Below are 25661 nucleotides of genomic sequence, written 5' to 3'. Positions count from 1 at the left end.
CAGAAAAATCTCTTGAAGAGCACACTCTGGAGTGACAGTAACCGGTTCCGCACTACTTCCTCCCCCTGGTGGAAGGAATAGCACAATGTCCTTTAACCAGGCCTTTACCCGGCCACCCGCAGCATGGATACGGTAGGCCAGGAGGCCAGGACCTTTCCCGCGGTCCACTACATGGTGAATGAGGCACTCCTTTTTGGGCTTAAAGGAGGCCAGTCTCCCTGAATCCTTCTCCACTCTGTCTTTGTCCCTACACACTGACGAGGCTTCCACTGGGGAGCGGGCAATGAACACTGTCTCTTTACTCAAAGTCTCTGTTTCGCCCGGCAGGGGGTAAAGGGTAGATACCTTACCACTGCGGTGACTCCCGGTGGCCAACATGTCCTTGGGGACGCTGTCAGTTCCCACCTCGGCTGTCTTGGGGCCTGTCCACAACACTTCTGGGACAGTCCACTCACTGTATAGAAACTCGGGAGCGTTGGATCCCAGTCCTGGGACCATTTGAGTTGGAGCGCACGGGCTCTCATTCAGAGCAGGAACCGTAACTCTGGCCTTTTTCACGGCTACTTCCATCGGAGCCTGTGGGGAGCAAGGAGGTTCCTTACCACTCTGCTGGCTTGCAATGGGTTTCTCTTCATCTGGAACCGTCTCCGGATGTACTTCCGGTACACTGGGAGTCGCCATGGCTGGCAGCCTCTTCTTCCGCTCTGGCCACACCACTGCTTGCTGGTGGGGGATATCGATGCGCAGTGGTTCCACAGCAGCGTCCATCGCTGATACTTCAGCTTCACGTTTGTGGTCCGCTGATGGGCGCATCACCACAGCTGGTTGGCTGCTGTCTTTCTTCTTCACCTGGGCGATAGGCGGTGGGTACTGGTCCACTCGCACAACTGGACAGCTATCTTCTAAGGGAGACACCTCCGCTAGGACGCGATGCCGAGTGGAGCCATTCGCCCTGATGGCCAGACTTAAGGAGCTACCGTGCTCCGCAGTCATCTGGAGGCTCACACCTGACACCCCTGGGGCAGTCAACTCACCCTTGTCTTCGATCGGTACTGATCCCACGCCTGGGACAGATGGTACCTGTGTAGGCCGGACTGGCCGTTGTAGGGCACACGGGCCCATATCAGGATCGGTATCTGTCGAGATAGTTGGCTTGATGACTTCACTAGAGTGGTCCGCCGGCAGGCACATCACCACCAGTGGTGGGTCGCTGGAATCACTAAAAAAAGATGGGGGTACAGACACCTTACCCTGTGATTCCTCTGTCTCCTCTAATCCCCGCTGGGGTGGTTCGCCGGTAGGCACATCGCCACCGATGGAACCTCAACGGTGAATATTACGATCAGACCCTCCACAAGGTAGTCACCGGGTTCTTCTGCGATACAACCAGTGGAGATATGTACGGGGCTGGTGTGCTCCGATACCTCCACTGCGGTCGCGCTCTTCTCCACCGATGGTTCGCTCAGCTCCCTAGCTAGCTGGGCAGGTGATTCCTGCTTGGGAACCGGGTCTGGAATGTTCACTTGGCACATGGGCCCTCCACAACCTCCACAGCTGGTGGTTGGTGGTGGGAATCCCTAAGTAACTTCTCCCTGAAGACAGACTTAACTTCAGCACAACTCATAGTGATATATAAGTCAGGCTCCTCCTCTGTCTCCTTTGCAGCTGGGGGCATAATAGGCTTCAATAACCAGGCACCGCAACAGTCACAGAGTGGTTCCCACGACAATGCCTCTCTAGAACAGTCACAGGTGGTATAAAAACATCGTACATACAGTTTCCCTTCCACCTCGGTTGTCTCGAGGCCTAGTGAGAACTGGGATAGGTCGGCTCCATGTACATAGGCTTCTTGCAGGCAGGTGCAAAGTAGTGCAAGAATATCTACTCCTTTCGCCTGCCAGGGCACATACGCATTAGGGTGTACCCCACGACTGTCTATTACCTCATCAACGTATGGTTGAAGATCACAATGCTTTCTCCCCCTGGTGGAATGTGAAGGAGGGGCAGCACACTCTTTCAATGAGTGATTCTGGCTTTGCACAGCGTCACTCAGTTGGCGGGGGTGGGGCTTAGGTTTTCCCGCCAGTCCCGGACGGTTTTCTGCAAAGTCATTCTGCGCCTTGAGCGCAGTACCACGCGCACTCTGTCCACTTGTGGAAAGTTGCCATGGCGCTGGGTCAGCATATACTAAAGGGTAGCCCTCAGGGGGGCACCCGGGCATAAACAACGCAGACGGTGCCTCTGACAGGCAGATATCCTCTGAGTATGTCACTACAAAAAGCCGCGATATCCACGTGGACGTGGAGTCTAGATCTATGTCTACAAGAAGAGCGTGCTGCCATCCGGGAATTTTACGCATATGCTCATGGATCTCCTCCTCTGATATATTGGCGAGAATGCCTTCTAAGGCCACCGCACGGCGGGGACTACGAATATTTATCCTCAAGAACCAGACGAGGACCTCGTGTCCGGACTTTACACACATGGTGAAAAATATGAATTGGGCAATTTGAAAAAAAAATGAAACAGGGCACCCCAGGTCTATCTCAGCAGCGCCTCCAAATGTAACAGTATTCCCCCCCCCAATCGCAAATATAGTGTGGGGGTGCAGAGAACATACGGTGTTACCAGGTGTGGTGCTTTACCTGTTGGCTCGCAGGAGGGCTGAGCTTCCGCCAAGTGGAACCTGGGGTAATTATAGTATACTACTGAGTAACCACTTACTCGGTGCAGCGCCTCCACCTGCGATGGCTCCCACCAGAGGGGGAGTGGTTCCTTGCAGGACAATCACAATAATCACATACTCTGTATGTGTAAGGAATCCGCACCTCTGTTTGCTGTTTGCCTCGTCTTGCAGACCTGTGCAGTCCTGGATCACTTCCCCTGATATTTACTGCAGCCTGGATTCACTCACTAAAGCAATACTGCCACATGCCCCTTCTGCTATTGGTTCACTGACCTTTAAGTACTGCTTTCCCACAATGCTCCCTGCCGAGCATAGTCCTTTCTGGATGTCACTAACTGTTCTGCCACAAGCCCCTGGCTTGTTATCCTGGTTTCCTGAGACCAGCTGCTATTGTCATGCAGCTTTCTATTCCTGTCTCCTGTGCTGAAGCTGAGTACTCTCCTTGTTGACTTCAGCTCCTTGTTTTCTGAGACCGTCTGCTATTGTCACGCAGCGGTCTGTTCCTGTCTCCTGTGCTGAAGCGGAGGTTTCCCCAGTGTTTTCTTCAGCTTCCTGGTTCCTGGTGCCTGCTGCTCATTCTCTATTGCAGAGGCCGTGTCCTGGTTCCTGCGCTGAAGTGGAGGATTCCCCAGCCTGCTCAGGACTCTTGCGCTGAAGCACTGGTTTACCAGTGCAGCTAGGCGGTGTGCTACTCTGGTCTGCCTATCCTTTCCTGAGACCAGTACCATGAGCCATGGCCGCCGCACGCGCAAAGGCCACTCCCACGCTCCTAAGCTGAAGCGGGGCACTCTTGACTACCTGTTGCCGAACTCTTGCTTGAACAATGTTAACCCTAATGTCTCCGATCCTGACCCTGGCTTGTCCACTGGCGATGCTGTCTTCTCCAGTCCTGATCCTGCTACGTACGACTACGAACTGCGCAATCCAGATCCGCCTGCGCGGTCTAAGGTCGGTACTTTTACAACCCCACCTCAGCCACGCGGTTCGACCCAGGTTTGTGGCGAGCACAAGCGTGACAGTATGCTCGGCCCCACAAACTCAGACCGCCCAGTGGTGAGGGTTGGTATGTTTCTTTCTGAAATCCTGTCCCAGCCTGTAGACCAGTCCCAGTTTGAAAACGAGTATCTGTGCGATATACTACCCCTGATGGAAGATCCGTTTATGTTTGAAGGTTTAACTTCTTTGCAAAAAAAATGCCGTAATGATCTCATTATGAAGGCTCACTGCCTCAAGGACTTAAAACAGTATCTGGCCACTTGTGTTCTCTCCCCTGATTTCCCTTTAACCTGGGATAAGGTGAATCCTGTGAAACTGGCCAACGCCCGTAATACACTCAATGCCCTGGCCTTATCATTGGACATTCACGTAGTACAACCGGACCCTTTCTTCATGTTGGCTCACGCTCAGGAAACGCTGCTTGTACTTTCCATGGCATTGGACATTTGCATAAAGGAACAGGACCCTCTCCTCACCAGCTACGCTGCCGCTTGGCAGTCCCCCTCTGCTGCCAGTCCTGTCGCTAAACCTGGGGACGTATATGCCTCTCCAGGAAATGACCAAACTGTCCCACTATCACTGCCCCCTAACGCAGAAGCTGCCACGGTCCCTAGCCCTGATTGTACCCCCGGTTACTCTGACCCCAATGATTTGTCTATGGTAACCCCTGCTGATCAGTCCTGTGAGGTTCCCCTAGAGTCTACATATATGTCTCTAGCCCACACTAAGGCTCTAGTATCCGAGAACAAGTCCCTTTTTCCCTCTATTTCTAACTCAGAATCTCCCTTTTCAGGCCTTAAAGGTTTTCCTGCTTTAACCCCTACTAGGCAGTTCTGCGTGCCTTCCCTGTCTGTGAAAGAATCCCTCCTACCTCCACGTACTAAGTCTGAATTTCTAAGTTCTGTTCCCAGGGTCATTCCTGTATTAAACCCTGTGGGGCAGTTCTCTGAGTCCCTTTTGGTAACTCCCTGTTCTCCACCAGCCATGGTCACGTCCCTAGCTCCAGAGGAGAGATCCCTTGTCTCACCTATTACAGAGAAAAAACTCTCTATTTTTTACTCTCAGGTACTATCTGCATTAACCCCTGTAAATTCTTGCTGCCTCCAAGTTAATGCCTCCTTTCTAACCTCAGAGAATGATTCCCCAAGTCCGATAGCAGAGGTTGCATTGAATGACTACCCTAATGTTGCTGAGCCCTTAGTTAGTTTGTGCTATAAAACCTCTGCTTCAGCTCAAGTTTCAGCTACCGTGCCCCCTGAAACTTCGGCTAAAGTTCTGATTTCAGTTAAATGTATTCAGTTTCCAAGTTTTTCCCTAAGCTTGGTCACAGAGTTCCCATTCCCAGGTACTTTGCTGAACCAGTCGGTCACCCAGAGAGCGATGATCCCTGCTTCAGCGCATAGTCCCCACGTCATGGAATCTGCAGTCATTTCTGGTTTCCCAGACACTCCTTACCAAATACCCACTTCAGAGACCAGTACAGTTATGATTACCCCAGTGTACTGTCTGTCTTCTCCCCTTCTCAAAGCTTAGGGTTAAAAGCGTACAGTGGTCAGTATGCCCCTCCTGGGGTTCATGTTGTGTTCCCAGGAATGTTTGCTGATACACTGTTTTCACTCAAAAGCGACGCTTTTTCATATGTGCTAGCTAGAAGCCTGCACACGGTTCCTCTGCTCTCTGAGAGTTGCCTTGCCGGTCCTGATACTCGGAGAGGTACAGTAAGAACCTTCCTTCAGATTTTGAATCTCTTTCTATAGTGGCCGTCCTTGCTGTTAGTTCCCCTGTTTTTTCTGCCCATGCAAACCCTCCAGGGATCAGCATATCGGTTACTTCCTTAGTACAGTCTGAGGCCACCCTGCCTATATTACTAGTCCTGGTGTTTATATATGAGCTATTTAGTTTTCCTGCCCTTGCTAAAACTCAGTCCCTCAGCACTGCGTCTAAATATGCCCCAGCAACCGTTGGGTTACTCGGGGAAAAAATTAAAGCTCCTGTCTTAAAGGGTATTTTTTCACACATGTCCAGCAAACCTAGAACCTCAGTGATTGATTCTAAGTCACTTATCAATACATCTGATTTTTTCACTAGTCAAACCCAGACACCCTCACTACTGGCTAGGAGTCCTGTTATCAGAATTTTTGCACTAGAAAACACGCCTATTCATGTTTTTGTCAGGTTAAGCACCCCTGTTGTTAGGGTCCTTGCAGTTTCGGATAAGACTCCATGTGCTCCTAAGGTGTCTGTCATTAAGAGTTTTCATAGTTCCTACTTGCTGCTTATTGTCTCTCAGGTTCTTGTCACTGAAGTACAGACTTCAGCTTCTGATGTTAGCTTCCCTCCCGCCACTACCCTGGCTCTGCCTTTTTCTCAAACTCCTGATAGGAAAATCCCAAAGCCTATTCCTGATTCCCAGACAATACTATCTCCCACTGAGGGTTTCCCAGTATTTGGGAGCTCCACTGATGATTGCTTCTCTGCCCCTGCTAAACCATGGTTTTCTCCCTCGGAACCTTCTGTTGCCCCTGTTATTTCCTCTGAGTTGGAAATACTCTGTACGTATCCCAAGATTTCGGTCTCTATGCCTGGTTTACTGCTTGCCTTGTCACCTTCCATACCAATACCGGGAAATGCTCCCACCCACCCTATACCCTCACTAACCATTACCTGGGAGACCTCTGGAGGAAAAGTCCCTCGCAAATTCCAACATGCAGTGGCCAGCCAAGACTTTTTCTATCCTGAAGGTCGTCCTGGTATATTCGATCAACTATCAAGGCCGCTTATCCTAAATTCTGGCCCCATTACCAAAGACTGGTCTCCCAGTGGGGGATCTTCTGCCGTTTCTGCTCCGAAATCCCCTGGTTCTTCACAGCCTTGGATTCCCAAGTCATTTAGTGGGGTGAGCCACGTACCAATGATGTCCCTACCACCACTCTCATATCCTAGAACAGTACTCATCAAGGAACTGCTCGTTTACGGATCCCCTTTCCACCTAAAAAACTTTAGGAACTACTCCGTGTCCCCGAGACCCATGGATGGGCCTGTCTGGCCGCAGTTCTCACCAGGGGGTGGGGGTACACAAAGAAGTGACCACGAGTCTCTGGACCACGACTCTAACACCAATCCTAGACGGTTCAGGAACAATTCCTGGTCCCCCAACTCTATGAGTGGTCTTGTTCGCCCGGAGGTCTCGCGTGAAGGGGGTGGGGGGAGGGGGGATACTGTAAGGAATCAGCACCTCTGTTTGCTGTTTGCCTCGTCTTGCAGACATGTGCAGTCCTGGATCACTTCCCCTGATATTTACTGCAGCCTGGATTCACTCACTAAAGCAATACTGCCACACGCCCCTTCTGCTATTGGTTCACTGATCTTTAAGTACTGCTTTCCCACAATGCTCCCTGCCGAGCATTGTCCTTTCTGGATGTCACTAACTGTTCTGCCACAAGCCCCTGGCTTGTTATCCTGGTTTCCTGAGACCGGCTGCTATTGTCATGCAGCGGTCTGTTCCTGTCTCCTGTGCTGAAGCTGAGTACTCTCCTTGTTGACTTCAGCTCCTGGTTTCCTGAGACCGGCTGCTATTGTCATGCAGCGGTCTGTTCCTGTCTCCTGTGCTGAAGCTGAGTACTCTCCTTGTTGACTTCAGCTCCTTGTTTTCTGAGACCGTCTGCTATTGTCACGCAGCGGTCTGTTCCTGTCTCCTGTGCTGAAGCGGAGGTTTCCCCAGTGTTTTCTTCAGCTTCCTGGTTCCTGGTGCCTGCTGCTCATTCTCTATTGCAGAGGCCGTGTCCTGGTTCCTGCGCTGAAGTGGAGGATTCCCCAGCCTGCTCAGGACTCTTGCGCTGAAGCACTGGTTTACCAGTGCAGCTAGGCAGTGTGCTACTCTGGTCTGCCTATCCTTTCCTGAGACCAGTACCATGAGCCATGGCCGCCGCACGCGCAAAGGCCACTCCCGCGCTCCTAAGCTGAAGCGGGGCACTCTTGACTACCTGTTGCCGAACTCTTGCTTGAACAATGTTAACCCTAATGTCTCCGATCCTGACCCTGGCTTGTCCACTGGCGATGCTGTCTTCTCCAGTCCTGATCCTGCTACGTACGACTACGAACTGCGCAATCCAGATCCGCCTGCGCGGTCTAAGGTCGGTACTTTTACAACCCCACCTCAGCCACGCGGTTCGACCCAGGTTTGTGGCGAGCACAAGCGTGACAGTATGCTCGGCCCCACAAACTCAGACCGCCCAGTGGTGAGGGTTGGTATGTTTCTTTCTGAAATCCTGTCCCAGCCTGTAGACCAGTCCCAGTTTGAAAACGAGTATCTGTGCGATATACTACCCCTGATGGAAGATCCGTTTATGTTTGAAGGTTTAACTTCTTTGCAAAAAAAATGCCGTAATGATCTCATTATGAAGGCTCACTGCCTCAAGGACTTAAAACAGTATCTGGCCACTTGTGTTCTCTCCCCTGATTTCCCTTTAACCTGGGATAAGGTGAATCCTGTGAAACTGGCCAACGCCCGTAATACACTCAATGCCCTGGCCTTATCATTGGACATTCACGTAGTACAACCGGACCCTTTCTTCATGTTGGCTCACGCTCAGGAAACGCTGCTTGTACTTTCCATGGCATTGGACATTTGCATAAAGGAACAGGACCCTCTCCTCACCAGCTACGCTGCCGCTTGGCAGTCCCCCTCTGCTGCCAGTCCTGTCGCTAAACCTGGGGACGTATATGCCTCTCCAGGAAATGACCAAACTGTCCCACTATCACTGCCCCCTAACGCAGAAGCTGCCACGGTCCCTAGCCCTGATTGTACCCCCGGTTACTCTGACCCCAATGATTTGTCTATGGTAACCCCTGCTGATCAGTCCTGTGAGGTTCCCCTAGAGTCTACATATATGTCTCTAGCCCACACTAAGGCTCTAGTATCCGAGAACAAGTCCCTTTTTCCCTCTATTTCTAACTCAGAATCTCCCTTTTCAGGCCTTAAAGGTTTTCCTGCTTTAACCCCTACTAGGCAGTTCTGCGTGCCTTCCCTGTCTGTGAAAGAATCCCTCCTACCTCCACGTACTAAGTCTGAATTTCTAAGTTCTGTTCCCAGGGTCATTCCTGTATTAACCCCTGTGGGGCAGTTCTCTGAGTCCCTTTTGGTAACTCCCTGTTCTCCACCAGCCATGGTCACGTCCCTAGCTCCAGAGGAGAGATCCCTTGTCTCACCTATTACAGAGAAAAAACTCTCTATTTTTTACTCTCAGGTACTATCTGCATTAACCCCTGTAAATTCTTGCTGCCTCCAAGTTAATGCCTCCTTTCTAACCTCAGAGAATGATTCCCCAAGTCCGATAGCAGAGGTTGCATTGAATGACTACCCTAATGTTGCTGAGCCCTTAGTTAGTTTGTGCTATAAAACCTCTGCTTCAGCTCAAGTTTCAGCTACCGTGCCCCCTGAAACTTCGGCTAAAGTTCTGATTTCAGTTAAATGTATTCAGTTTCCAAGTTTTTCCCTAAGCTTGGTCACAGAGTTCCCATTCCCAGGTACTTTGCTGAACCAGTCGGTCACCCAGAGAGCGATGATCCCTGCTTCAGCGCATAGTCCCCACGTCATGGAATCTGCAGTCATTTCTGGTTTCCCAGACACTTCTTACCAAATACCCACTTCAGAGACCAGTACAGTTATGATTACCCCAGTGTACTGTCTGTCTTCTCCCCTTCTCAAAGCTTAGGGTTAAAAGCGTACAGTGGTCAGTATGCCCCTCCTGGGGTTCATGTTGTGTTCCCAGGAATGTTTGCTGATACACTGTTTTCACTCAAAAGCGACGCTTTTTCATATGTGCTAGCTAGAAGCCTGCACACGGTTCCTCTGCTCTCTGAGAGTTGCCTTGCCGGTCCTGATACTCGGAGAGGTACAGTAAGAACCTTCCTTCAGATTTTGAATCTCTTTCTATAGTGGCCGTCCTTGCTGTTAGTTCCCCTGTTTTTTCTGCCCATGCAAACCCTCCAGGGATCAGCATATCGGTTACTTCCTTAGTACAGTCTGAGGCCACCCTGCCTATATTACTAGTCCTGGTGTTTATATATGAGCTATTTAGTTTTCCTGCCCTTGCTAAAACTCAGTCCCTCAGCACTGCGTCTAAATATGCCCCAGCAACCGTTGGGTTACTCGGGGAAAAAATTAAAGCTCCTGTCTTAAAGGGTATTTTTTCACACATGTCCAGCAAACCTAGAACCTCAGTGATTGATTCTAAGGGCCTCATGCAGTAAGCGTTGATAAGGGAAATATGGCCATGTTATAGCCAAAATTGGGTTTGAGATTCAGTAAGCGCCGATAAGGGCTTCATATCGCCAGGTTTCGGAGCCGATAATTTGGTTATGGCCAGTCGCCTGCCGATAAGCCTGTTTTCGACACTGATCGCCACTTTTTTAAATCGGCTGGATTCAACAAAAAAAAACAGCTTATCGGGGCTGATCGGCACTACGAAATTGAGATGTTATGGCCGATTTCTCCCGCCAACTAAAGTTGGCAGTTTGGACGGGAGAACGATCGCTAAGGCTGCCGGAACGGCACTTAGAAAAAAAAAATCTTCTGTACATCAATGGAAGTCAATGGAGCGGGGACGTATAACAGTATAGTACTGTTTACGTTTCATTGCTCACAATACAAGGGGGATTTGCATTACAGTGTGGGGGCATTCCCTGCATTGTGTCACAGCTGATGTGTCTTATTTGCATAACATTCGACTTTTACATGTTTTCAGCATTTGCGGGTCACATTACTCATCATGTGATGATGTGGCAAGGGAAAATACTATACTACACTCTTAAAGGAGAACCTCACATCATAGCACACATTTTACTCAACTCAGCGACAATTATTTACATGATGTTACACATGTCACACATGTCACACATACACAGTATATTCATCTTCCTTTACATTACACAATGCTTGTAATGTGACACGCATCTTTAAACGTTCATGTACATCTGTCTTCTCATGTTTACATATACTTTTGGGTCCTCCCTATTTTCATGACGTCACTTATTGGACGCTCAATCACATTGCATGTTTACATTGTAACCGTTGCATTACAAGCACTTCAACCTAACTTATACACACATGTACAGTAATTCATCATTGGGACACCTTGTAAACTCATTCTATACCAACTATCCTCCTTACACAAATGCATGCATATGCACACGACTATTCATTGTTGCCAACATGTCACAATAACATGGATAATTACACATGTTACACAAAACTTTTCCCACGTCAATCTCAGCCTTTTTGTCTCATTACATGACTGACTCTTGCGTTCACAAGTGTTACATGCATTGCACATGCAACTATTTATTTGCAAGCAATCTTTGTACAAAGCTTCACGTCACATCATTGCCAAATATCATCATTCCCTGCAGAATACACACAACAAATACTTAGAACAACAAGTGCACACAGCTTGCCACAGAAGTACTTTATTATGTTAATGTAACACCTTGCATTTTACTATGTCACCTGACATCATCACATACCTATTTAAAGGACGCACATTACCTGCTCATTCACAGCTACTCATTTCAAAATGTTGCGAATGTTTAGGAGACGCAGGAACATTCTTTTCTATGACATGCTTGCTGATCAAGAGAATGATATAGGGCAAGGTAGGGACACACCGAGGGACAGTGACAGTGACGCGGATACGACAGGGACAGGGAGAGGGACAGGCCGAGGGACAGGTAGAGGGACAGGAGATCAGAGGAGAAGACAGAGGAGACAACTTGTGCCTCGTCCGCGTCTGTACAGGGAGAGAACCCTGTTAGATGGGATGAGTGAGGAGGAGATTGTAAGTCGCTATCGTTTGAGTTCAGCAGCAATCTTAGCTCTTTATGAGGAGATAAGGGGGGATTTAGATTTTTTCACAGCCAGAGGTCGTGCAGTCCCTGGGCTTGTTAAAATGCTGTGCTCATTACATTATCTTGCTTCCGCGTCATACCAGACAACTGTGGGCATAGTGGGCGGGGTCTCGCAATCTACATTCTCGCGGGCCTTGACCCAGTTTCTCTATGCACTCAATAGACGCGCTAGGAATTATATTCATTTTCCTACAGAGGCAACAGAGTGGCTGGAAGTCAGGACTGGCTTTTATAATATAGCAGGGATACCATCTGTGCTGGGTGCAATCGATTGCACACATGTTGCTTTGATTGCACCTAGTCAGAGTGAGCATGTGTACCGCAATCGGAAGCACTACCATTCACTCAATGTACAGGTGGTATGTGATGCCACGATGAGGATAATGCATGTGGTACCCAAGTTCCCTGGTTCCAGTCACGATTCCTCTATCCTGAGGAACTCTTCAGTCTTCCATGCGTTCGAAGAGGGACATTTTGAACCTGGTTGGCTGCTGGGTGAGTACATATTTACATGTTCTAACACAAAACACATGTTGATTTAGGAATGTTGGCATTGTACAATTTGATCACTAATGTCAGCTTATGTGTGCTCCATTCATTATAGGTGACTCAGGATACGGAATTAGGCCGTGGCTCTTGACTCCGGTGCTAAACCCTCAAACTGAAGCAGAGGACAGGTACAATGCAGCCCATATATCTACAAGATCTGTTATAGAGAGGACATTTGGCCTACTCAAGACCAGGTTTAGGTGTCTGGACAGAACTGGTGGGGCTCTTCTATACAAGCCTCAAAAAGTGTCTGATATTATCCTTGCCTGTTGCATTTTGCACAATGTTGCACTCAGGCACAATGTACAGTCAGACCTAGCTGAGGCTTTGGTAGACGAGCATCCCACCCATGTAGCTGCTGAAAATGAACAAACAGCCAGTGGTGGCCAGACACGACAGAATCTCATCAATTCATTTTTTTCTTGTAAGTACAAACTCATATGTTCCTAGTACTACTTTTATAGTTTAATTATGTTATATTAACAATAATGTTTCTTTATATAACCTTCTGTTAGGACACAGATGAATATGGGTTGCACACCTTTCTTTTCTCTGCTGTGTGCACAAAGGGATGTGGCACCGGTATGTTATTGTTGCACAGGTTATATAATCCCTCTTCAATTGTACTTTAGTTGTGTGTATGTGAATACAACTTGGGTAACAAAGCAATAATATTTTAGCATTGTGTTATTCCTTATGCTAAGACAAAACACATATTATGCCCATAATCATTCATGCTTCTAGTATGCTTACATACAATGTTATTGGTGCAGTGTAACATGTACATCCATATGATGTGTACACCAGGCTGATTTACATTTTGAATGTCATGAAATATACATGGTGTTGTACATTTAACACCAAATACACACTTTGCTGTGTTGTTTACGGTACTGAAGATGGCATGTCAATGTTTGCAATTTATATATTGTTCCTTTGCATTATAGGTATATCTCCAGTATGACTGATCATGGTATGTATATTTGCTGACATCTCTCATAAGATGTGGCTACCTCAATCTTCCTATAATTATTGGAACTAAAAACCCAACATATTGGTTTAAACACAAATGTTACATATATGTACTTTCTGTATCATGTATATGCATTTAGCTACTCTTGAGCTTTCATGTGCATTGTATTACAAAATGATTACTCACATTTCATCACATTTTATGTATGTTTCCTTATAATTTCCATTAATGTAATATAGAGGTGGTTGGAGAAAAGGGGATAACTGTACTTATTTGTTTACTTACGGGAGCACATTCATCACTAGCATAGACACACTTTTTAAGACAACTGTTTGTGTCTCTATCAATTGGTGTAGGATCCATGTACAGTAGCGACATACTTTATCGCACTAAATGCCGGCGGCATGCCGGGATCTACCCCAGCTGCCGCCAGTAATAACCGCGCGCTGCCGCGTTTCCCCCACGCACCCCCCCTCCAACTCGCGCGCAATTTACTATGCTTCCGGACCCCGAGCCCGGCTTCTGCTCTGCCCCTCTGCTTCCCCGCACCCCCGCTTACCTTGATTTGATCTCCAGGGGTGTCGGGGAAGCCTGGGGAAGCCAGGGAAGACGGGGAAGCCGGGCGCGCTTGTGACTGTGACGTCACAGTGCGCCGCCACGCGCCGCGGCTACCCGCTTCCCAGCCACATACAGCCAGCGGCTTTTGCTCGAATAAGAGCTGCCGCTGCTGTATAACACCGACAAATGATAACACCAGCTTTATTATGGTAGCTTATATCATCATATTGACTATACTATGTATTTCTAAACGATTAATAAACACAGTAAACTATAGTTAGTTAGGTTAATGAAATATACACAGAAACGTACTTCATAACATGATGGTGATGTCATATTCAGAACATCATGCATTGGAGGGGACCATAACATCTGGCCAGTAACATTATTTGCTACAGTCCCAAACCATTTTATCTACATACCCATGTAACAAGAGATTTTAAAAATAAATGGCTACTTGGTTGTAAGTGTCCTTTACATTGGGAGAAGGAGTGGCTCACTGAGTAAAGACACACACTGGCACTGATAGTTTGAAGCAGGGGAGTCTGGTTCAATTCCCGGTGTGGGCTCCTTGTGACCTTGGCCAAGTCACTTTATCTCCCTGTGCCTCATGCGGCAAAAAAACATTTGTACGTTCCACGGGCCAGGGACCTCAGGCTGAAACATGTGTCTGTAAATCGCTGCGTACAACTAGCAGCCCTATACATGAACATGCTCATATTATTATTATTATTGTTACATAGTTTCGACAGTCATACGTTCCATTACATATTAGAATACACAAATGTGTTAGCAGAGTGGGAATGGTTGTTATATATAAAACACACCATGTCATAAAATGTTAGTAGTCATTAAAGAACACTCAATAAAAATTCATGAGGCACTCTTTTGCAACATCATTATGTTAATTAAGTGCTTATGCAATATAGGCATAAGGGTATCACATTTTTAATTGTTTGTTAATAAGCGCTGCAAGCAATATAAAATTAGTTCCATATGTAGTATAGTAGTCGGTGGCTCCTCCTCACAATCATCTCATATAAAGGTAGACTCTTCTGAAATCATACATTGATCCGATTGTATCTTCCCCGACATCTCTGAAATACAGCAAACACATGATGGTCAAAGATGGCACCTTACTAGATATGCATCCGTGACAACGCGTTACGCAGCTCTATATGATTGTGTAGATACACACGTCACTCACTTATATGTTAGAAGTAAAACTGTTCATCAGTATGTAATGTTTCTTTAAATTTGTAGCAGGCATAACTATGTATAAGAAGTGAACGTTGCCTGTATACTGAAAGATGTGCGCGCACATCTTTGTGTGCGCACGCACTTCACGCTTGGCTCCACTAACTGTTAGCGCATGCGCAAAACAAAGCGTACGTTGTGCGTTCAATACATGTTGAAAATACCAGTAAACATAACATCTTTATTTCAAATACAATGAAGACGAAACTACATTCGTTCTAAACGAGTACATCTGTATTCTTTTTAAACAGACGTGTTTGAACAGAAAGCACGGCCGATAACACAATGCGCAAATGCAATACGTGTGACGTCATGTTAAGCCAGCGTGAAACGCACGCTAACACTCCTCCCACTCAATTAACATTCGGCTAACGCCCAGGGTACGCCTACAAACACTGAGCCGCACGCATCACACACTGCAGTTACCGTTACTATAACAAAACATGACAGCCAATAGGCTTTGAGGCGCGCACGTCGCTTGGGGGCGGGACTTACATCACTAATCCTTTTTAAGGACGCCTTGGCCCATGACAAGGGTCCCACGTCATACGTGGTGGACCCGGTTTTCAATGTTGTAGATGTTGCATGATAACAAAACAGGTATGTGTTAGAGTAATGGTAAAATGTTGCTAATATGTTTAAAGGGATAGGAAAGTACGTATATTTATTCCGTCAGCAATGTGTACTACTCTTTCAGGTCCTACTATATTGTATTAGGAAACAATTTGTTTGTGATCGCTACATGTTATGCAGTCTGCAATGTTACGCTGTATCCACGCATTGAAAGTGAAAATGGTGGTTACAAAAAAAAAAAAAATTTAAACGCAGAGTCAACGCATAACGATTGTTATATTTACCATTCTTCTAGAATTAACTCTTCGCCTGGCTGCAACTGGTCGCTCCAGAAATGCAAGGCATTTTCATCCACGCTTAACCCAACCGCTGAATCCAGTATGGCACATATCTCCTCCAGGATGCGCTCATAGGAATCGCCACTGCTTTCTTCAAATAATTGGTCGGGAGGTAGGTTCATTTCTTCCGGTTCCCATTCCAATGCATTTTCAGCTGAAAGGCTTGGTACATAATCATAGTACTTTTGTTCTTGTACAATGTGGGTTTCAGGAATGGAGGCTGCAGATATTGCAGCACGTATCGATTCAAACGGATCAGTAGTAGCGGATACATTGCTATTGCCATTAGGAATAAATATGCCTTTCACGACAATATAAGTGCCGTCTTTCAGGAGAAATTGTTTTTCCGGGGCAATCTTCCAGAAACCATAGGTGTGTTGTAGCTTATCCTGGTCACGTTCAAAAAAGTCATTACTTGATAAAGTGAATCTTATTGAGGAATTAAAATTCCGTGCATGCTTACGGTCTTGGTAATAAGGATATTTTGCTCGAATGAAATCATCGATTTGGCGTGTGCTTGCTTTCTGTCCGCGACTGTTCAAGATGGCTTCACAGATCATGTACTTATACCCTAAAAGGGGATTAATATTGTTAACGAATTCATCAGCCATGTCTGAGTAGCACAAAAGCTGTGTGCAGGTCTGTGTTATTTGCTCATCAAAATGAATGTGCTGAATGGCTAACAAACTCCTGTTTTTCCTTGTCAAGGTCAACAAAACTAACTACTTTGACTCCTTATTTCAAACGCCAATTGGATTTGTTTGTCTAATTGGGTTAACAGTTGTGGTTCGTGATATGGGACTGTGGGAGAAACATTTCTCCTTCTTTTATCTCGTTTGTGAAAAACATCCCTACACTTTGAATGCGTTCACATAGTGTTTTTTTGAAAACTAACAAAGACCAGTGTGTGAAAATATTTCTTAGCCAGGCATATCAGTAAAAACACACCTGCAAAAAGAAATGTTTTTTCCCCGCTTACATTTCTGTGTGTATGTGAAAGTCTGGTTAACTCCCTGTCTGCATGAGTTTAAATACGTGTGTATATATATATATATATATATATATATAAATATATCTCTTATAAAAATATATATATATTTATATATTATATTTAATTTTTTTTTATATTGCAGGAGTACACACAACATTGATGGCATTAAGTATACCTTGTATGAAACCTATTTAAATGGTGAGAAACATGATTGAATTAAGTAATAAACATTTGTTTAAGCACAATACTGTTAGAGTCTCATACTTAGGATATTTCTCAAACATTAGGCCTGTATTATTAAAATAGTGTTTTCACAAGGAAGCATGAAGTGTATTAGTTTGTGTATACCAGTTTATATAGTACTATATATATATATATATATATATATATATATATATACACATATATACATATATATATACACATATATACATATATATATACACATATACATATATATATACACACTCACACACTCACACTCACACTCACTCAGTGTGTGTGTGTGTGTGTGTGTGTGTGTATATATATTATTATACATTCTGAGATGTTATAGAAACGAACACACAACTGATTAAAGGACAAAATTACAATGGCCAAGCAAGGCAAAGGTAAGTAATAATTTACACATAATCCTGCTGTACACGTACAAGAAAGATGTTTGCACTTACTTAGGTGTTTTAATAATTGCATGTGACTAATATGCATATGCAATTCTTACATCAATTAACACACCCAAATGCAATGTTTTGCTGCAAAGTCAATGGCAGCTTCTCTAAACTTAGCAACTGGCTCCTGGTGGACCATTACTGAACAGACGATTACAACATAAATATTTATAACACAATTAATTATGAGTGTTAACATTTCCAAAACTTCACGTGTACAAGAACATAGTTGAAAGTTTGGAAACAACACAGTCTTCAGCATACATACAATAGTAATTAGATAATCTGAAGTCAACAAAACAAGGCCAAACACATATTTTCTGAATTATAACATTTATTTTTTTTGTTCCTTTTGCGAGCGAGTAACAGGCCTGCTTGTTGTCTCTTGAATTTTCCTTTTTCTTTTGCCACCAACTTTAGGCACAACAGAGCCACTTTGAGTGGCCTCTGGCACTTCACGGGCAGGGCTTGTGGCCAGTGACTGTTCACCTACGGGGCTTGTGGCCAGTGACTCACCTACAGGGCTTGTGGCCAGTGACTCACCTACAGGGCTTTTGGGCAGTGATTCACCTACAGGGCTTTTGGGCAGCGATTCACCTACAGGGCTTTTGGGCAGCGATTCACCTACAGGGCTTTTGGGCAGCGATTCACCTACAGGGCTTTTGGGCAGCGATTCACCTACAGGGCTTTTGGGCAGCGATTCACCTACAGGGCTTTTGGGCAGCGACTCACCTACAGGGCTTTTGGGCAGCGACTCACCTACAGGGCTTTTGGGTAGTGACTGTTCACGGACAGGGCTTGTGCCCAGTGACACATGTGAGCAAGTTGGTAGACACTGCACAAGTGATGGTTGGTCTGTTTCATGTGTGTCTTGTTTTGTTTTTGTCGCCTCCTTTGTAGGTGTCTGCTGCTGAATTTGTACAGATGGCAGCGGTAGGATGTCATCAGGAACCTGCACAGCAATGTCTGCTACTTGACCGGTAACATTTGGGCCTGGTGAATGAATATCAGATGAATGTGGTGAAAACTGACCTGCATGAACAGATCCTGGCTGGGAGGTGTTGAATTGTGGTACATTAGTCATTCTCCAGTAATTAGCTTGTGTTTGCTGAACAACTAATGCTTCGAATGAGGTGTTGATTTTTTGCAACTGTTTAGGCACTTCAATGAAGACTCTGTGGAGATGTGCCAATTGTGATACTGTTTCTTCCTGCAGTCCAATCATCCTTTCCAGCACTGTCATCATGTCTGAATGGCGACGATTTTCTGCGTCCACTATTTTTCCCTCTGAAGCTACAATTGCATCGTATGTGGAAGTTGATGGACGATTTGGCGGTACAACAGTTTCTATTGGCACCTCTTCATGGTCACATGATTGTATTTCAGTCTCTTCTGTGGCGTCATCCTCATCATACTCATCATCCTCATCACCATGATGTTCTAAAAAGAAATGTACACATTATTAAATGGCATGTTAATGTATGCTGTGTTACTATGTAATTGTACTGTGTCCTAAGTAACACCTAACATGTTAGCATACGTTTTATAACCTCATTAAAAACTACCTTGACTTACGAATAATGTTTGGACTCAGTATGAAATATGAATGAATGAAAAGTTGCTCTAAACTCAGAAGTCCTACATGATAATTAACATCACTAACACAATACATGTTGCCTTAAACTTAATTTTCACTGACACTAAGTAATCCTATTTAAAGAAGATGTGCAAAACAAATAATGCACATGACAACATAACATATAGAAGAGCACATATTATATGGCCAGCAAATGATACACTCACCTTCTAGTAGTGTTGAGCTGGCTGACCCAGGTGAAGACACTTGTTCCATCTCAGGTGACACATGTCCTCCAGGGGCAACTATATATAACAATAACATAAGTTTTACATTTACATGTGTAAATATTGAACAAACACTTATTGTATGTTCTGTATTTATGATTAACTAACAACATCAGTTCCTTAACCGAAAATGTGTGTGAAAGTGAACATAAATAGTTGTAATAACACTGTACATGCCTGTGTACTTAGAATTTTTGAGTTCCCTAACATACAACATACTATGTTTCTGCAGTAATGCGTGAGGATAAATAGATTAAATGAGTACATAAAAATCATATGTTGTGTAGTGATATCAGTATCATAATGTACATAACTATCATGAGATGACCATTCACAATGGTTATCATGAAGGTGGTCATATTGCAAAAAGTGTTGTTTTTGGTAGAGGATATGTGTGGTACATTAATCGAAGATGTGGCACACCTGAATGTGGCTGTGACTCAACAAGACAACACATGCAGTGTGTGATAATGTGTCTTTCATAGTAGTTCAACTATAGATATGAGTGAACTAATGTGTGACGTACGCTTTGATAAGTAATGAGTTGTTGGGGCATTTAGTAGCTAGAGTTAAGCTTTCAAATGAGTGTGATTAACTTCAGTTGTGCTATTCAGGTTGTAAGAAAGGTATTCCCTTCCCCAAAAAGCCTAATCAGCCACACCTTTCAAGGACTTGAAACAGGTGCAAATGGTGTGAACTAAGTTGACCGTGAAATGAGGCTGTAATTAGTGTGTGTGCTGAACCCCACCCCCTCTGTTGAAGTGTATGCTGTGATGAGATATTAATTGCAGCTGCTTTAACACAATGGTAGATGAGCTAAGTAGTCATCTGCAGTGTTTAAGTTATGAAAACAATGACATAACATATGATACGTGTGCCTCATTATGCTGTCTGTATATGACATAAAGCAAAAATGGACCTTTTCATAAGCAACTATAGATGTGTTAGTGCCAGTGATGTTTGTAGGCCGTTACATGCAATTTCTTTGATGCATGCTTAAAATAGGCAGTAATGTCATGTTTGTCGGAGTAAAATCAATAAAATACACAATAATATGATACATATTTCTGTTCTGTACCTGTAGCTACTAATAATTTCTCATGAACATGTGTTACACATGTGTACTACCCTGTTGTTCCCCATCTTCGCCCACCATCAATTGCTTCCACTGCAGCTATGCATTTTGGGAATTCACATGTAAATGAGCACGCAATGGCACGTGCTATATTAGTTACTGCTTTTAGTAGGACTACTACATATATGTCTATTTTGAGATATATATATACAGAATCAGACATATACATATATAGATGCAGGTATGCTTATATTGTGAAGACAGTATAAAAAGCAGTGTAAATATGCAAAATAACTGTAAGCAACGACACGCCTAGTACAGTAATATTTATCACCTGCTGGAAATTGTGACGGATAAATTCCAATGTCACGGTCACCAGCCAAGCCTTCCACGACGACGGTAAGTAATTTTGGCCGAAGCAGCTCCTCCAATGGAGTCAATATGAGACGTTGTGGTGTGGGCCCACCTCCAGTGCCAGTAGCATGCACGCGTTGGTCTTGTATTTTCTTTTTCAATTTGGACCTAATATCATCAAATCTTTTCCGACAATGATACTTGTCCCTGACACTATTCCCACAGGCATTGACACCAATGACTATTGTGTCCCACATTTCTTTTTTGCTTGCTGCACTTGTCCGCCCTTGAAAAACATATAAAAGATATGAGGTAAATTAATAATAATATAAGCACCAGTTTCCTACACTGCTAGCTGTTCCAAGAGATAGCAAACATGCTGTTTTATGTGTAATATGTGCAGCACATGAGCATTCACTACTAAACCTATACATGTAAGCAAGGTTGCATTCATATTGTATGCAGTTCTGGCAAATTGACCGCCTGTGTTTATTTGTCCTTGTAAGGCATGATAAAAAGCTGTGTTTCCACACTAATGAACATAGAAAGATATTGTGTACCCATATTTGCATATGAACAAAACTCAGATGACCTAGGATCACATGTATTTGAATAATAAATGTAAAGTTACACTTACCTACTAAATGTCCATAGAGACTGTCATAGTGCTCCAGAATGCCAGTGACAAGAGCCCTATTTTCCTGGTCATTGAAGCGAGGATTACGTGGCTTCTCCACACGTTTTTTCCGAGCAGGTTTAGGGTCAGAGCTTGGCTGGTGCTGACTGGACTCTCCTTCTTCCAATGGAAGAGCCTCCAAAAGCTGGCCACCAGCAAGCACGCCACCACCAGACACCCCATCAGCAACTGCGCCACCAGCAGCACTCCCAGCACCAGCACTCCCACTCCTAGCACCAGCACTCACACTCCTAGCACCAGCACTCACACTCCTAGCACCAGCACTCACACTCCTAGCACCAGCACTCCCAGCACCAGCACTCCCACTCACAGCAACAGCACTCCCACTCCCAGCACCAGCACTCCCACTCACAGCAACAGCACTCCCACTCCCAACAACAGCACTCCCACTCCCAACAACAGCACTCCCACTCCCAGCAACACCACTCGCAGCACCAGCACTCCCACTCCCAACAACAGCACTCCCACTCCCAGCAACACCACTCGGTGCACCAGCAACATCACTCCCCTGAACAGAACGTTCACTCCGACGCGTACTCCCACGAGTAGCACTCCCACTCCCACCAGCATCACTCTTCCCACGCTTTGCGGGCATACTTCCAGCACTCACAAAAAACAGACAAGAAATGTACAGGCAATCACACGACCCACTTCCACATATAAAACAAGACAAAGATGTAAACAAAACAACAAAGGACAAAGCTCACCCAATACACAACAAGTCTCTCAGTCAATATGCAAATCTTCAATCGTCCAGCTCTGTGCGTCTCTCTCTCTCTCTCACTCCCAACAACACAGAGAATGATTAGCAGTACACGTTGCCTTTAAATATGGCGCGCAATCAAAAACATGCTTGTTTCGCCTGATTCAGCAAGATTTGTGATTGTGCAACCTAACAGCACCCCGCCACGCACGCCGATACACCTGTGTGTGATCGGCTCATCATCGTGAGAGTGGGCGGATTTGTTTTCTGGTTGATTTTGAATGTATTCGGCACTTACTGCATACGGAGAGGGAAAAACGCCAATAACATGACTAATCGATAAGCTTGCCGATTTCACATAATCGTCGCTTACTGCATGAGGCCCTAAGTCACTTATCAATACATCTGATTTTTTCACTAGTCAAACCCAGACACCCTCACTACTGGCTAGGAGTCCTGTTATCAGAATTTTTGCACTAGAAAACACGCCTATTCATGTTTTTGTCAGGTTAAGCACCCCTGTTGTTAGGGTCCTTGCAGTTTCGGATAAGACTCCATGTGCTCCTAAGGTGTCTGTCATTAAGAGTTTTCATAGTTCCTACTTGCTGCTTATTGTCTCTCAGGTTCTTGTCACTGAAGTACAGACTTCAGCTTCTGATGTTAGCTTCCCTCCCGCCACTACCCTGGCTCTGCCTTTTTCTCAAACTCCTGATAGGAAAATCCCAAAGCCTATTCCTGATTCCCAGACAATACTATCTCCCACTGAGGGTTTCCCAGTATTTGGGAGCTCCACTGATGATTGCTTCTCTGCCCCTGCTAAACCATGGTTTTCTCCCTCGGAACCTTCTGTTGCCCCTGTTATTTCCTCTGAGTTGGAAATACTCTGTACGTATCCCAAGATTTCGGTCTCTATGCCTGGTTTACTGCTTGCCTTGTCACCTTCCATACCAATACCGGGAAATGCTCCCACCCACCCTATACCCTCACTAACCATTACCTGGGAGACCTCTGGAGGAAAAGTCCCTCGCAAATTCCAACATGCAGTGGCCAGCCAAGACTTTTTCTATCCTGAAGGTCGTCCTGGTATATTCGATCAACTATCAAGGCCGCTTATCCTAAATTCTGGCCCCATTACCAAAGACTGGTCTCCCAGTGGGGGATCTTCTGCCGTTTCTGCTCCGAAATCCCCTGGTTCTTCACAGCCTTGGATTCCCAAGTCATTTAGTGGGGTGAGCCACGTACCAATGATGTCCCTACCACCACTCTCATATCCTAGAACAGTACTCATCAAGGAACTGCTCGTTTACGGATCCCCTTTCCACCTAAAAAACTTTAGGAACTACTCCGTGTCCCCGAGACCCATGGATGGGCCTGTCTGGCCGCAGTTCTCACCAGGGGGTGGGGGTACACAAAGAAGTGACCACGAGTCTCTGGACCACGACTCTAACACCAATCCTAGACGGTTCAGGAACAATTCCTGGTCCCCCAACTCTATGAGTGGTCTTGTTCGCCCGGAGGTCTCGCGTGAAGGGGGTGGGGGGAGGGGGGATACTGTAAGGAATCAGCACCTCTGTTTGCTGTTTGCCTCGTCTTGCAGACATGTGCAGTCCTGGATCACTTCCCCTGATATTTACTGCAGCCTGGATTCACTCACTAAAGCAATACTGCCACACGCCCCTTCTGCTATTGGTTCACTGATCTTTAAGTACTGCTTTCCCACAATGCTCCCTGCCGAGCATTGTCCTTTCTGGATGTCACTAACTGTTCTGCCACAAGCCAATGGCTTGTTATCCTGGTTTCCTGAGACCGGCTGCTATTGTCATGCAGCGGTCTGTTCCTGTCTCCTGTGCTGAAGCTGAGTACTCTCCTTGTTGACTTCAGCTCCTGGTTTCCTGAGACCGGCTGCTATTGTCATGCAGCGGTCTGTTCCTGTCTCCTGTGCTGAAGTTGAGTACTCTCCTTGTTGACTTCAGCTCCTTGTTTCCTGAGACCGGCTGCTATTGTCACGCAGCGGTCTGTTCCTGTCTCCTGTGCTGAAGCGGAGGTTTCCCCAGTGTTTTCTTCAGCTTCCTGGTTCCTGGGGCCTGCTGCTCATTCTCTATTGCAGAGGCCGTGTCCTGGTTCCTGCGCTGAAGTGGAGGATTCCCCAGCCTGCTCAGGACTCTTGCGCTGAAGCACTGGTTTACCAGTGCAGCTGGGCAGTGTGCTACTCTGGTCTGCCTATCCTTTCCTGAGACCAGTACCATGGGCCATGGTCACCGCACGCGTAGAGGCCACTCCCACGCTCCTAAGCTGAAGCGGGGCACTCCTGACTACCTGTTGCCGAACTCTTGCTTGAACAATGTTAACCCTGATGTCTCCGATCCTGACCCTGGCGTGTCCACTGGCGATGCTGTCTTCTCCAGTCCTGATCCTGCTACGTACGACTACGAACTGCGCAATCCGGATCCGCCTGCGGTTAATAAAAGCTTCAATCAGACTTAGAACTTTGCAACTAATATTGACAGATTTACTATAAATCATTCTTCCTGTTATTGCACAGGTTATTAAGAATTAATATTAGCGTTAGGGACCCCTGAATTGTGGTCTGCCGTGAAGTTGGCTCAAGGGCTTACAACAATTTTGGCCAAAAATGTCAAACTAAAAGACCATTTTACTTAATAGATATTTATACATATATATTTAGGTACTGTACCGTGTATGAGTTTCACTGGATGTGCTAAAACTGAGCCCTGTCTGTGTTTTATGTTCTGTCTCTGATTTTATTCACAACTTTCACAATATATTTTGTATCTTTATATTGCAACAGTATACAGAATATATTTTGTATCTGTATATTCCAACAGTATACAGAATATATTTTGTATCTTTATATTGCAACAGTATACAGAATATATTTTGTATCTTTATATTGCAACAGTATACAGAATATATTTTGTATCTGTATATTGCAACAGTATACAGAATATATGTTGTATCTTTATATTGCAACAGTATACAGAATATATTTTGTATCTTTATATTGCAACAGTATACAGACTATATTTTGTATCTTTATATTGCAACAGTATACAGAATATATTTTGTATCTTTATATTGCAACAGTATACAGAATATATTTGGTATCTTTATATTTATATTGCAACAGTATATACATTTTGTATATAAACAATATATTTTCTTAACATTGTAGGGAGAGAACTCTCTTGGTTGACAAAATAAGTGAGGAGAATGATGAGAACAGTACATTAAGGGTCAAATACACTCTGCAGGAAAAGCACAATCTCGCTGTATCCGAGACCAGCATAAACAAGATGAGACGCAGCATTGGATGGAAATATGGACGTGTGAGGTTGGTACTGGACAGTACAGGAGGTAAAAGTGTTGTTTCGGAAACTGTACTGTACTGCTAAAATTATTTATTCCTTGTCATTACAGAGCATACCCCATGATACGGGACGCTAACAAAATCAAA

General features: G+C 45.2%; 1 protein-coding gene and 1 long non-coding RNA gene across 4 annotated transcripts in view; one reads left to right on the top strand and one right to left on the bottom strand.

Moving 5' to 3' along the window:
• Window positions 1–25661, bottom strand: part of LOC142488427 (uncharacterized) — a 1092840-nt gene that overhangs the window by 493083 nt on the left and 574096 nt on the right. The gene's annotated exons all lie outside the window — the stretch shown is intronic.
• Window positions 15798–19059, top strand: LOC142488461 (uncharacterized). Of its 2 annotated transcripts, XR_012799414.1 has the most exons (4): window positions 15798–15947; window positions 16969–17024; window positions 18395–18474; window positions 18711–19059. It is a non-coding gene; the product is annotated as an uncharacterized LOC142488461 (long non-coding RNA). The 2 variants fall into 2 exon arrangements; XR_012799415.1 differs by lacking the exon at window positions 16969–17024.

This window comes from Ascaphus truei, chromosome 2 (assembly GCF_040206685.1).
Source record: "Ascaphus truei isolate aAscTru1 chromosome 2, aAscTru1.hap1, whole genome shotgun sequence".
NCBI lineage: Eukaryota > Metazoa > Chordata > Amphibia > Anura > Ascaphidae > Ascaphus > Ascaphus truei.
Note: the sequence above shows the minus strand (reverse complement) of the source record. Positions and strands in the feature narration are given on the sequence as shown.